Here is a 14,627-nt window from a genome sequence, read left to right as displayed (position 1 = left end):
GCCAATGGCGAGGATGACTCTTAAGCACATAGAGGGGTTTAGAAATCTTACCCATTATTTCTTTACCTAGGCGCTTGTCTATCAAAATTTTCACCAGATCCTCTCCCTAGTATCTTCAGCACATGCTCACTGTTCTCCCCATCTTTGTCCTTCCCATGTTCATTAATTCATACTGCCCTGTACCTGGTCCCATTTCACTTCTTATGATGCTCCTAGTAGTTTTGTTAAGTCTTACCCTGTAATTTTGCTTTTAATTTTGATTCTTCTTTATGACTTAACAATAAAAAGGATGTATGATTTTTATTAAAAAAATAATAATTACACAAGAAGAATAAGACATGCAGATCTGTATCTAGGTGACCTTGCGACATTTGTTTTCTGAATAAATGGATATTCAGTTTCCAGAGAATGCTCATCTCTACCCGCCAACTCCAACCTATAAATATGTAATTCTATACAACTTAGAATATGGTAGTTTTGTAGAATATCTTAAAGTGGTACCATTTGGAATTAGTAAAACTTATCTCCATTGTTTGGTTTAGAAATCTTGTAGGAAATAATATAGGATGTAAAAAATAATGAAGAGATTTGTACTCATTTACTTTAGAAGCAGTATTTAGTCATAATTCCCCTCCTCTTCTTTCTCTTATCTTTCTTTTTTCCTTTTCTCTTTTTCCTTCACTTTGAATTCATATTATGTTTTCTAAAGTTAGTTTTAAAGTAGAATGCAAAAAATTGGTGTGATCTAAGGAAAATATATATGATGGTGTGCACATTTAAGATATTTTCTCCTAGAAATCCATGTTTTAAATTTGGTCTTATCTATGTATTATAAATAAAATAAGTTCAATTTTAGAATTTGAAAGCAAACACAGAGAAATTTATTTATATGCATTTTCATAATAACAGGGAAATTTAGATGTTCTAACTGGTGTAAATAATTATGACTAGATGGTAATTAATATAAGATCTCAAATTTCATAAATTTGAGGTGTGTTATTCTTTTTTTTAAAGAGGTTTTTGCTATAGGGCACGTGCGCTCGCCAGACAGACAGAGAGAGACAGAGAGACAGAAAGCGAGAAATCATCCCCCAGGGGGGATGGCCACGCTGCAATCCCTTCTCCTCCATTCTGCTCTTGGGATCTTGGGCACGCACACACACGCACCCAGCGTGAGTTTTAAGCCACCGGGTCCGGGGTGCGAACTGTGGTTAATTACATGGGAATCCAGCGACATAGCCATTACGCTAACTGCTGGTCCCAAGGCGTGTTATTCTTTATACTCTGAATTTTCATTAAATATTGAAAGAAATGTTTGTTGTATAATAAAGAAATACAACCTATTTCTCCTATTCCCTAAGATATTAAATATTATTCAGTAAACCATTTTCTTAAAAATTTCTAACTCCTAGATATTGAGACCAGCAGATGGTATAATGGTTAGATCGTGGACTCCCACGTAGTCAACTGTGGTTCAAGTCCTGGACCCAGTGACTTGAAACGTGCAGGGCATGTGTGCATGCATGCCCAAGATCCTGAAAATAGAATAGAGGAGAAAGGATTGCAGTGTGGCCATTCCCTTGTGAGATCATTTCTTGCTTTCTGTCTCTCTCCATCTCTCTGTTTCTCCAGTGAGTACACACACCTTATAGCAAAGAACTCTCTAAGAATATTTTTTTTCCTAAGACCTAGATATAGCCTGATGTTTACAATATTCTATTAGCTGTAAGAAATACAGTGAAGGATCAGCAGGTGGTGTGGAGGTTAAGGCACTGAATCTACATGACTAGCTTTGCAATATACCTGAGAATCATGCTGAATACAATGCATGTGTGCCCGAAATCTCAAATGGAGAAAGGATTATGGTGTAGACAGCTTCCCTGGGTTGTCATATCTCACATTCCCTATCTCTGTCTCTCTGTTTCTCTCTGGTGAGTGTTCACATACTAAAGCAAAAATTGAAAAGAAAAAATAAATGCAATGTATAAGTTACACTAAGTTTGGGACCAGCAGTTGGCATAATGGCTATGTTGCTGGACTTCCATATAGTTGACTGTGGCTCGAGTCCTGGACCCAGTGGCTTAAACTCATGCTGGGTGTGTGTGCATGTGTGCCCAAGATCCCAAGAGGAGAATTGAGGAGAAGAAATTGTGGCGTGACAATCCCCTCTAGGAGGTGATTTATTGCTTTCTGTCTCTCTGTCTCTTTGGCAAGCACACACACCCTATAGCAAAAACCTCTCCAAAAAAGAAAAAAATTAAAAAGATATACTAAGTTCCAGTGACAAGAAATCAACAAATACAAATTGTGTACAGTATCATTTTGTCATTTAATTTATTTTAATAAAATATACTTTTAAAAACATGGATTTATAAAGCTATGAAGGAGCAACACAAAATATACGCAACAAATAAAATCTGTTGTTGTAGAAGGTATTTGACTCTCAGGAATATGTTCCCAAGATCCGGCCATTTACTGAGCGCTTTTTTCCATGGCTGTGATGAAACTCAGCTGGGTAGCTAACAATCTCCTCCAGGGATCTGGCAAGTCTGGTAAATTGAAAGGGGATTGCTGCAGTTGGCTTCCTTACTGCCCACCCCCACTTCACTGCCCTCAGTGAAATTGACTGTCTGGGAAGACAAAAGTGTACAGACAGAGAATTCGACAGAGTTTAAAGGAGAGCCAAAACCCACTTTATTTAATGTAGACAGTGAGTTTCCACCCACAGAGTCCATCGCCTCTAAATGTTCCAGTCCTGTCGGCTCATGAACAATCTTTTCCTGTGGACTACTGCCAGTTACTTGATTATTATATTTTTCTTTCTAACTTTGAACTTGAACTATCTTTTGCTGGTTGGAAATCATTCAGAAATGTCTCCCAGGAAAAGTTAACTCTTTCTTTGTATATTTTCCTTATTTATGCAAACTTAAAGATGTGAGTCTAGCTAACACTAAAGTGAAAAAAAAGAAAATAATAAAATGTCTACATTTTACATCATAGAAGAAAGAAGTGGTTGGTAAAGGGAAAGTACTTGATCTTTGATCTTTTGCTGGTTGGAAATCATTCAGAAATGTCTCCCAGGAAAAGTTAACTCTTTCTTTGTATATTTTCCTTATTTATGCAAACTTAAAGATGTGAGTCTAGCTAACACTAAAGTGAAAAAAAAGAAAATAATAAAATGTCTACATTTTACATCATAGAAGAAAGAAGTGGTTGGTAAAGGGAAAGTACTTGATCTTTGATATTATATGTTGTTTTTTTCAATAGACTTCTACCATGAATATGATAACTTTTCAACATTTTGAAAATTTGCATTTATTTTCATATTCATAGTATAGCCATATAGAGGCTGGTTTTCTACAATGATAAAAAAGTATATAAAATATACTATATATACAATATATAGTATATAAAAAGTATATAAAATATATAGTATATAAAAGTATATAAAAATATTATATACATATATATACATATACATATGTTGTATTTATCACTAGATACTATATATACAATATATAGTATATAAAAAGTATATAAAATATATAGTATATAAAAGTATATAAAAATATTATATACATATATATACATATACATATGTTGTATTTATCACTAGAGCATATCTTTCTTGAGTACAAGACACCATATGTGGCTTCATATATAATTCAATATGGTTGTGTTAGGCACTAATAGGATAAGAAAAGAAAATTGGGGAGGTTTTTGCTATAAGGTACATGCACTCGCCAGGAAAACAGAGAAAGCCAGAGAGACAGAAAGTGAGAAATTACCCCCCGGGGGATGATCATGCCACAATCCCTTCTTCTCCATTCTCCTCTTGGCTGCTCCTGAGGATAAGAAAAATTTAACCAAGCTTATTTAAATCTTACTACAGTAAATGAAAATTTTGGGGGCCAGCAGGTGGCGTAGTAGTTAAGGCTCTGGAACCCACATTGTCAACTGTGGTTCAAATCCCAGACTCAACAGCTTGAAACTCATGCCAACTGCTTGTGCATGCATGCTCAAAATCCTGAGGGAAGAGTGGAGGAGAGGGAATTGCAGCATGCCATCTCCCCAGTGGGAGTAGAGATTGATATCTTGCTTTCTGTCTCTCTGTCTTTTTTTGTCTCTCAAGCAAGTGCACACACTGTATAGTAGATCAATATGTACTTTAATGACAAGATGATACTGAAAAAATACTACACACTTTTTTTCTCAAAAAACATGAAAATTTTATCTGTTGATGATAATGTATGTGTAATGTCTTTGACTTTACTAATATGCACTATATTCATGCTGGGAAAAACCATGTTGTGTACTGTAAAGATGTACCATGATCAAATGTAAGTTAATAGAAAACAATTAAAAATGAAAAAGAATAAAAGAAATGTTTGTTAAATGAATGTACTGGAAATTCACTTTATATTCTAGTTCTATATCTTGAAGGCTTTGATGTATATAAATATGCCCAAGTTAGCTGAAAAATAAATTATATGTAATGATTTTTAAAAATCTTATTGCATTGGCATTTCTACCAATAAACATGATAATAAAGGGTATGGGCATGGTAATCAGAGGGTAAAATGCTGAATGTAAGTATCAAAATCAAGAGACAGCACTTGAATGTTCCTAAGTTCTTATTGAATCGACCCAGGGAAAAAGCATTAACAGACACAAAGATATAAAGTTCTTTGTTGAGAATGAGTATATTGTAATAGTCTTGATTTGATTATCACCCACTGTATGCATGTTTTGAAACACCATATGGTACACCATAAAGATGTGCAACAATTAAATGTAAGAAAAATATTATAAAATAAAACAGAAAAAAAATTCTTGTTCTTTGTAGGAAAAAACATTATAATAAATATTAATTACTATATCTTTACCTAGTCCCACCAAAATCTTCCACATAGAGTAAATTCCAAAATTTTAAGCTGCACTTCGTTAGGAATGTAATTGCTTGAGACTTAAATCTCATGAAGAACTGATGAATTATTCATGCTTTTGGCCATGCGGATATAAACTGATCTATATATAAGTAGGAAATACCCAACTAATATGAAATAGAATATAAATGTGTCCTACCTTTTACATTTAATTTTTGAGGTAATTCTACAATAGCAAAGGGCATTTTTTTTAATGAACAGTATTTTCTCCCAAAATACTGTTTGTCACAGCCTAAAGACATACCCCATTTCCAGTTCTTGTGTAAATGCTTCCATTTCATTAGAGAACAGGTGTCATATGAGGTCAGGAGTATGGTGGAGAACACGTACTACACATTGGCAGTAGTAGCCATGAAGTCTGGATAAAAAATGAGAAGTTAATATATTCCATCTAAAGTGTCAGTTAAAAACTCAGTCTTTGGTGTGGATGACGAGTGGGTGGGGAGGGTTTTTCTTTTGCTGATTTTTTTACAATGTTTCAAAAATAAATATACAGTTCCAAAATAAACCACCTAGTTTGAAACAAGAATAATTGGAGAATTTTACAAATTCAAATGTCACCCTTTGATATATAAAAAAATCTTCAATGAAAACAATTATGGTTTCCTATAGGTGATTGTGACATTAAAATAGTATAGACTAATAGTAATATATATGGCAAAGAGAAGCATCTAAGAAGTTTTAAACAAATTTCAATTGCCACAGGAGAAGATCCCTATCTAGTTGGGAGCTGAAAGAAAGATTTCTTTTTTTTCATATCCAAGATTTCTTCTCATGTTCACTAGAGCACCAGTTGTCAAAATCTACCAAGACTATTACGTGAGGACAATAGCTACAAATATCCTCATGGTTTAGGAGATTAAAAGATTTTTGAAATAATGTTGATTATTTGTTATTTTTGTCTTCTATTTTTCTTAGTTCATAAACTTTAATTTGAGGAACTAGTTTAATCTCCACAGAAATGACAATGAGAGTTTTTAGTTTTTTATATGATTTGAGGAAAACTGTCTTTCCATATATTCATTCACATAACATCAAAATCAGATGTTAATTTCACTGGCTTGTAAATTCATTTTAAACATCTGTGTAGTCTTTTGTATTAATTGAAATATAAAGGATGTGTTAGTTTTCTATTGCTGTTGTAACAACTCACCTCCAATTTAATGGCCACAAACAACATATTTACTGTCTTACATTTCTGGAAGTCAGAAGTCCAAAATGGATCTTGCAGGTGAAAATCAAAATGTTGGAAGAGCTACATTTGTTCCAGGAGACCCAGAGAGGAATCTGTGTCATTTCCTTTTTCAACTTCTAAAGGCTGCCCACACTATTTTAACTGGCATCCCTCCGTGATCAAAGCAAGCAATGGACAGTGAAATCTTTCTCACCTCATATCAGTCTGACATGGATTCTCCTACCTCTCCCTTCCACATTGCAGGATTTTTATAACTTCCTTGAACCCACTCAGATAATTCAGGATAACCTCCCTATTTTAAAGTCAGCTGATGAGCAAACTTAATTCCATCTTCTACCTTAATTCCTAATGCCATGGGACCTAACATACTCCAGGTTCCAGAAATTCGAATATGGACAACTTTGGTAGGCCATATTACTGCTTGTCAAAGAGATATTTCTTACACTTTCCTGAAACCAAATATAAAAGTGATTTGCAATATGAAATATGCAGTTACTAATATATTTTCATGAACTTTCCCAATAATTAAAAACATCTGCTTCTTTTTTTAAGACCATATTTTAATTATAACCAGTGTGTCATTTCTTTGGAGAAAGAAAATAATTAAAAAATCTATTTTTCTTAAATGAACTAGTTGCTAAGAATATGTCCAGGCACATAAATTCATTGAAATTCTTGTAGAAAGGTTATGAAATTTCCATATTTTCAAAATGGCATGTGCTCAGCAATAGTGTTGGTAAAGTAAATGAGTCTTTAATAATGACTAATTTATAGGAAACTTGCCAAACTTACATGTATCACCTTTAAAACTATCTTACACTAAAATATTTTATACATTGAAGGGAAATTTTACTTAGTTAAATGTATATGCACTTTTTATTTTAAAGAAAATTTAGCATGATAGGCACATTTGGATATACTGTTTTATTATTTATTTATTCATTCATTTATTGCTTTTCATTTTTTTTTCTTTTTTTCTTTTTTTTTCTTTTTCTTTTTTTTGGGGGGGAGAGGTTTTTCGCTATAGGGCACGTGCACTCGCCTGACAGACAGAGAGAGACATAGAGACAGAAAGCAAGAAATCATGCCCCAGGGGGGATGGTCACGCTGCAATCCCTTCTCCTCCATTCTCCTCTCGGGATCTTGGGCATGCATGCACATGCGCCCGGTGTGAGTTTTAAGCCACCGGGTCCGGGACACGAACCGTAGTCGACTACGTGGGAGTCCAGCGACATAGCCATTACGCTAACTGCTGGTTCCCTATTGCTTTTCATTTTTAGAGAGATTTTTGGTATAGGGTCTATGTGTTTCCCAGAAGGACAGAGACAGAGACAGAGAGACTGAAGGTAAGAAATCACCTCCTGGGAGCATATGGCCACACTACAATCCCTTCTCCACCAATCTCTTCTTGGTATTTTGCTCATGCACACACATGTGCCCAGTGTGAATTTGAAGCCACTGGGTTTGGGACTTGAACCACAGTCGACCACCTAGGAGTCCAGTGATGTAAACATTAAGCCATTGCTGGTCCTAATGTTTTCTAAAACTGTTGTACATATCACTGTTCAACAAATCACTAAAATGTAAGCAGGCAAACACTTATTACTTTTTCTTTTCTTCTTTTTTTTTTTTTTTTCCTGAGGGATTTTTGCTATAAGATTTGTGCGCTCACCAGACAGACAGAGAGAGACAGAGAAATAGAAAGCGAGAAATCAGCCCCCAGGGGGAATGGTCACGCTGCAATCCCTTCTCTTCCATTCTCCTCTCAGGATCTTGGGCATGCATACACACACGCACCCGGCGTGAGTTTAAATCACTGCATCTGGGACGCAAACCATGGTCGACTACGGGGAGTCCAGCAACATAGCCATTACACTAACTGCTGGTCCCAGCAGGCAAACACTTATTTCTATGCCCTCTTTGAAGATGAGAAAATGAGGCGTTCAGAAGGTGAAGTGCTTTATTTATCATCACTCATCTAGAAAATAGCTAACCCTTAAATCCGGGGATTCTGGTGTCTGGTAAAATGATGCTCATTGTAAAAGGAAATCTAATAACAAACGGTATTTATATAGAAATATAAACAAGATTAGACTCTGTACTCAAAAAAGCTCAAAGCAAAAATACAACCTGATTAAATAGTGGGCAAAATAAATGAATATGCTTTTCTCAAAGAAGACATAAATGACTAGCATGTTTTTGTTGTTGTTGTTTGTTTATTCATGTATTTTCTCTGTGAGAGGGAGAGGACTCCCAATGGGGTTTCTACCCTGCAATCTAGTCTCCTTCAGCCTGGCTTGTGGGCATGTACATACTCTCCCGGCCTGCTCAGGGAGACTTGGGATTCAATCAGGGACCTTTCTTATGTGCATCCAGATGCATTACTGCTGTATCATCTCCTGGCCCCTGCAACTGTGTTTTTTTATATTTATGATTGGTAGTGTCTTAGAGAAGAATCTAGTCAAAAAGAACTGATTTAAAATTTAATTTTCAGAGCCAAGAGGTGGCATGGTGGTTAAGAGCACTGAATTACCACATGGTGGGCTGCAGTTTGAGTCCCAGACCTGGTGGCCTACTTTCTCTCTTTTTCTCTCACGCTCTTTCTCTCTCTTATTCTCACTCTTGCTCTCACTCTTGTCCTATTCCTCTCTAGTCAAATTAAATAAATAAATAAAAAGTTAAATAAAATAATTCTTTAAAAATAATAATAAAATAAAATGTAATTTTCATGTCAGAAAACATGTAAAATAGTCTTAGAACAAAATCTGAACTCAAAAGTGGAGAATGTTAGGGAGTTTTTCTGAATTTCATGTATTTATTACATTGATATAACAGGTAAAATTAAGCAAATTGAATGTAAGTCACAGATAAAGGTCTCACATCACAGATAAAGATATTTCTCCCATGAACATATTTATTTTGAATAATGAAAATTTTGCCTAACAGTAGAGAATGAAATTCTAAGTAGGTTGTTATATTTACAATATTGATTCTTTCTTCATACCTATAATATTCCTCTTTTTTTTTTAAAGGGAGATTTTTGCTATAGAGCATGTGCTCTCACCAGTAAGACAGAAAGTGAGAAATCTTCCCCCAGCGGGTATGGCCACACCATATTCCCGTTTCCTACATTCTCCTATAGGGATTTTGGGAATGCATGCACACATGCCCAGTATGAGTTTCAAGCCTCAGGGTTCAGGACTCGAACCACAGTCAGTCATGTGGGAGTTCAACAATATAACCATTAAGCTGTCTGCTGGTCTCACTATTCCTTCTTTATAAACCTAAGGAAAAAACACTGCCAAATTGGTAATGATCTAACTTTACTTATAGAGAAAGTATCTGTTTTTCTTATGTTGTTTATGTTGTTCCTAAAGGATGTGGGAAATAATTGCCTCTTTTCAACTCTCTAATATTCTCCCCTCCTGTTTTTTGTTCTAATTTTTCTCAAACATTCAAATAGTATGCCAATATAAAAGTTTTGTCTATGTACCAGTAATGCTTTCATAGTATTCTTTCCATATGTCATATACAAAAAAATGTCATTTAAATTAGATACGGTTTTATGGATCTATTACTTCTCATGAATTCTTAAATCATCCATATCTTGTGACCTATAAAAGCAAATGTACCTTTCTGTGCACTCACTGGAAGACAGAGAGACAGGAAACAAGAAATCACCCTCCAAACTGTGGCCTTGTCACAGACGCTTTTCCTTCATCGTCTTCTCTGGATTTTGGGCACATATACACACATGCCCAGCATGAGTTTTAAGCTGCAAGATCTGGGCCTTGAAGCACGGTTGACAATATAGGAATCCAGTAAGGTAACCATTATGCCATCTGCTGATCCCTAAGTCACTATTAAATGACAACAACAAAATGAACAGTAAAAAATAAAAATAAAACTATAATGACATTTATTACAGACACATAGAGGATCTGTTCTGAAAATTAAGCAAAATATCTGAACAAGGGAGAAATTGAGTTTAGTCTTAAATATTTTCAATTCATCATTACAATTTTACTTTTTCTTTCAGTATCTGTACCGCTCAAGACTGAATGTCATAAAAATGAGCAATTATAATAATGTTATGGTCAACAAGCTTGTTCACCACTGTTTAGTGCTAGGAAGTGTACGCATCAGAAACTAGTGTTAGTGTGACAAGGGGAGACCTGAAGAAAGATGCTAGGAAGACTCAATGATAAAATTCAAGAGAACTGGGACCAGCAGATGGCATGGAGTTTAAGGAAGTTGATCCCACATAGCTGGTTGTATGGTTTGAGTCCTATACTGGGCAGCTTAAAAAAATCACACTGGGGCCATGCTGGGCACATGTGCATGCATACCCAAAATCTTGAGAGGAGAATGAACAAGAAGAGATTGTGGTATGACCTCCCCCCGGAGAGGATGATTTTCTCTCTCTCTTTCACTCTCTCTCTCTTTCTGTTGAGCACATACACCCTATTAAAAATTGTGTGTGTGAGTGTGTGTGTGTGTGTGTGTGTGTGTGTGTGATAAAATGTTCCTCTGCTGCCATGAGCAATCTTTTTAAAACTCATGCTAATTTGTTAGCATCTCCAAAACCACAAATTGGAGCACAAAGAGAAGCAAAATAAAATGGACCTTAGCACTACTAATGGGAAAGGGTTCTACATCAGGAAAAAATCTCTATCATGTTATTTTAGTGGAAGGATACGATACAATAGTTTATTTGCCTTTTCTCTTGTCTAAGCAACATCCATTCATGTTCTTTGGATACACTCAACCACTGTAAGTTTTCAACTGTGGCATCACACAAACTAAAATTTTCATGTCACTAACACTGAGTTGACTTTTGCTTCCAGAACAGGAGACAAGAGAAACATAAAAGAGTTCCCAAGGTCTAAATGGTGTTAGGGCAGACTCTGGATGCATAGAGTAATGGGCTGCTCTGCTTTGATGATTGCTCCCTGCAATCTAGTCTCCTTCAGCCTGGCTTGTGGGCATGTACATACTCTCCCGGCCTGCTCAGGGAGACTTGGGATTCAATCAGGGACCTTTCTTATGTGCATCCAGATGCATTACTGCTGTATCATCTCCTGGCCCCTGCAACTGTGTTTTTTTATATTTATGATTGGTAGTGTCTTAGAGAAGAATCTAGTCAAAAAGAACTGATTTAAAATTTAATTTTCAGAGCCAAGAGGTGGCATGGTGGTTAAGAGCACTGAATTACCACATGGTGGGCTGCAGTTTGAGTCCCAGACCTGGTGGCCTACTTTCTCACTTTTTCTCTCACTCTCTTTCTCTCTCTTATTCTCACTCTTGCTCTCACTCTTGTCCTATTCCTCTCTAGTCAAATTAAATAAATAAATAAAAAGTTAAATAAAATAATTCTTTAAAAATAATAATAAAATAAAATGTAATTTTCATGTCAGAAAACATGTAAAATAGTCTTAGAACAAAATCTGAACTCAAAAGTGGAGAATGTTAGGGAGTTTTTCTGAATTTCATGTATTTATTACATTGATATAACAGGTAAAATTAAGCAAATTGAATGTAAGTCACAGATAAAGGTCTCACATCACAGATAAAGATATTTCTCCCATGAACATATTTATTTTGAATAATGAAAATTTTGCCTAACAGTAGAGAATGAAATTCTAAGTAGGTTGTTATATTTACAATATTGATTCTTTCTTCATACCTATAATATTCCTCTTTTTTTTTTAAAGGGAGATTTTTGCTATAGAGCATGTGCTCTCACCAGTAAGACAGAAAGTGAGAAATCTTCCCCCAGCGGGTATGGCCACACCATATTCCCGTTTCCTACATTCTCCTATAGGGATTTTGGGAATGCATGCACACATGCCCAGTATGAGTTTCAAGCCTCAGGGTTCAGGACTCGAACCACAGTCAGTCATGTGGGAGTTCAACAATATAACCATTAAGCTGTCTGCTGGTCTCACTATTCCTTCTTTATAAACCTAAGGAAAAAACACTGCCAAATTGGTAATGATCTAACTTTACTTATAGAGAAAGTATCTGTTTTTCTTATGTTGTTTATGTTGTTCCTAAAGGATGTGGGAAATAATTGCCTCTTTTCAACTCTCTAATATTCTCCCCTCCTGTTTTTTGTTCTAATTTTTCTCAAACATTCAAATAGTATGCCAATATAAAAGTTTTGTCTATGTACCAGTAATGCTTTCATAGTATTCTTTCCATATGTCATATACAAAAAAATGTCATTTAAATTAGATACGGTTTTATGGATCTATTACTTCTCATGAATTCTTAAATCATCCATATCTTGTGACCTATAAAAGCAAATGTACCTTTCTGTGCACTCACTGGAAGACAGAGAGACAGGAAACAAGAAATCACCCTCCAAACTGTGGCCTTGTCACAGACGCTTTTCCTTCATCGTCTTCTCTGGATTTTGGGCACATATACACACATGCCCAGCATGAGTTTTAAGCTGCAAGATCTGGGCCTTGAAGCACGGTTGACAATATAGGAATCCAGTAAGGTAACCATTATGCCATCTGCTGATCCCTAAGTCACTATTAAATGACAACAACAAAATGAACAGTAAAAAATAAAAATAAAACTATAATGACATTTATTACAGACACATAGAGGATCTGTTCTGAAAATTAAGCAAAATATCTGAACAAGGGAGAAATTGAGTTTAGTCTTAAATATTTTCAATTCATCATTACAATTTTACTTTTTCTTTCAGTATCTGTACCGCTCAAGACTGAATGTCATAAAAATGAGCAATTATAATAATGTTATGGTCAACAAGCTTGTTCACCACTGTTTAGTGCTAGGAAGTGTACGCATCAGAAACTAGTGTTAGTGTGACAAGGGGAGACCTGAAGAAAGATGCTAGGAAGACTCAATGATAAAATTCAAGAGAACTGGGACCAGCAGATGGCATGGAGTTTAAGGAAGTTGATCCCACATAGCTGGTTGTATGGTTTGAGTCCTATACTGGGCAGCTTAAAAAAATCACACTGGGGCCATGCTGGGCACATGTGCATGCATACCCAAAATCTTGAGAGGAGAATGAACAAGAAGAGATTGTGGTATGACCTCCCCCCGGAGAGGATGATTTTCTCTCTCTCTTTCACTCTCTCTCTCTTTCTGTTGAGCACATACACCCTATTAAAAATTGTGTGTGTGAGTGTGTGTGTGTGTGTGTGTGTGATAAAATGTTCCTCTGCTGCCATGAGCAATCTTTTTAAAACTCATGCTAATTTGTTAGCATCTCCAAAACCACAAATTGGAGCACAAAGAGAAGCAAAATAAAATGGACCTTAGCACTACTAATGGGAAAGGGTTCTACATCAGGAAAAAATCTCTATCATGTTATTTTAGTGGAAGGATACGATACAATAGTTTATTTGCCTTTTCTCTTGTCTAAGCAACATCCATTCATGTTCTTTGGATACACTCAACCACTGTAAGTTTTCAACTGTGGCATCACACAAACTAAAATTTTCATGTCACTAACACTGAGTTGACTTTTGCTTCCAGAACAGGAGACAAGAGAAACATAAAAGAGTTCCCAAGGTCTAAATGGTGTTAGGGCAGACTCTGGATGCATAGAGTAATGGGCTGCTCTGCTTTGATGATTGCTCCTACATCCCCAGTGACAGGAAAACTCTTGTGTTCCTTATTGTACACATTACAAAATATTCCTTTGCTTCCTGTATGCTCATGGTATGTCCTTCTGGGTAAGGTTGTCTTTGGCCACCAGACAGTCTAATAATGCTATTTATAATGGGGACTTTAGAATACACCATTTTAATTCCAACCTCTGGAGAAACTGGAGACTAGGTACTGGCCACTAAAGGTCAGTCATGTTGGCAGTAAGTGATTGAGCCTGAATAAAACCTCTAAATACCAAAGACAAAGGTTAATTTCCCTGGTTGTTAATGCCCTTTTTGAATACTGTCATACTTTAATGCCAGGAAGATAACATGTTCCTGAGGACAATGGAGGCCTCATGTTTAGAACCTCCTAGACTTGACTTTATTTATTTATTTCTTCCATAAGAGGGAAGGGGGGTGTGTTGGGGGTGGGGAGGGTACCACCAACAGTGTCTTCATGCCGCCATCTGCTCCAGCCTCAACCAGGGTCATAGGAAAGTATGTGCATACCCGGGGTGTACATGAACTCAGGTTCTTCCTCTGTGGCCTCAGCATTGCAGAGCATTGTATTACCACTATGCCACTGTGGCTGGTCTGAAATCCTCCCAGATTTACCACACATTTCTTTTCTTTCGACTGGTTCTAATTTGTATACTTTCACTATAATAAAACTGTAATTGTAAGAGGAATGCTTTTCCAAGTTCTGAGAGCTGTGCTACCAAAACTATTGAACTGAGGGTGGTCCTGGGAACACCCAAATTTGTAGTCATTCATTCTGAAGTGAGGGTGGTATTGTGCATTTTCAAACTTGTGGCTACTGTCTAAAATAAGGGCAGTGCTATGGGGACT

This window comes from Tupaia chinensis, unplaced genomic scaffold, assembly GCF_000334495.1.
Source record: "Tupaia chinensis unplaced genomic scaffold, TupChi_1.0 Scaffold000225_1, whole genome shotgun sequence".
Taxonomy (NCBI): domain Eukaryota; kingdom Metazoa; phylum Chordata; class Mammalia; order Scandentia; family Tupaiidae; genus Tupaia; species Tupaia belangeri.
Note: the sequence above shows the minus strand (reverse complement) of the source record.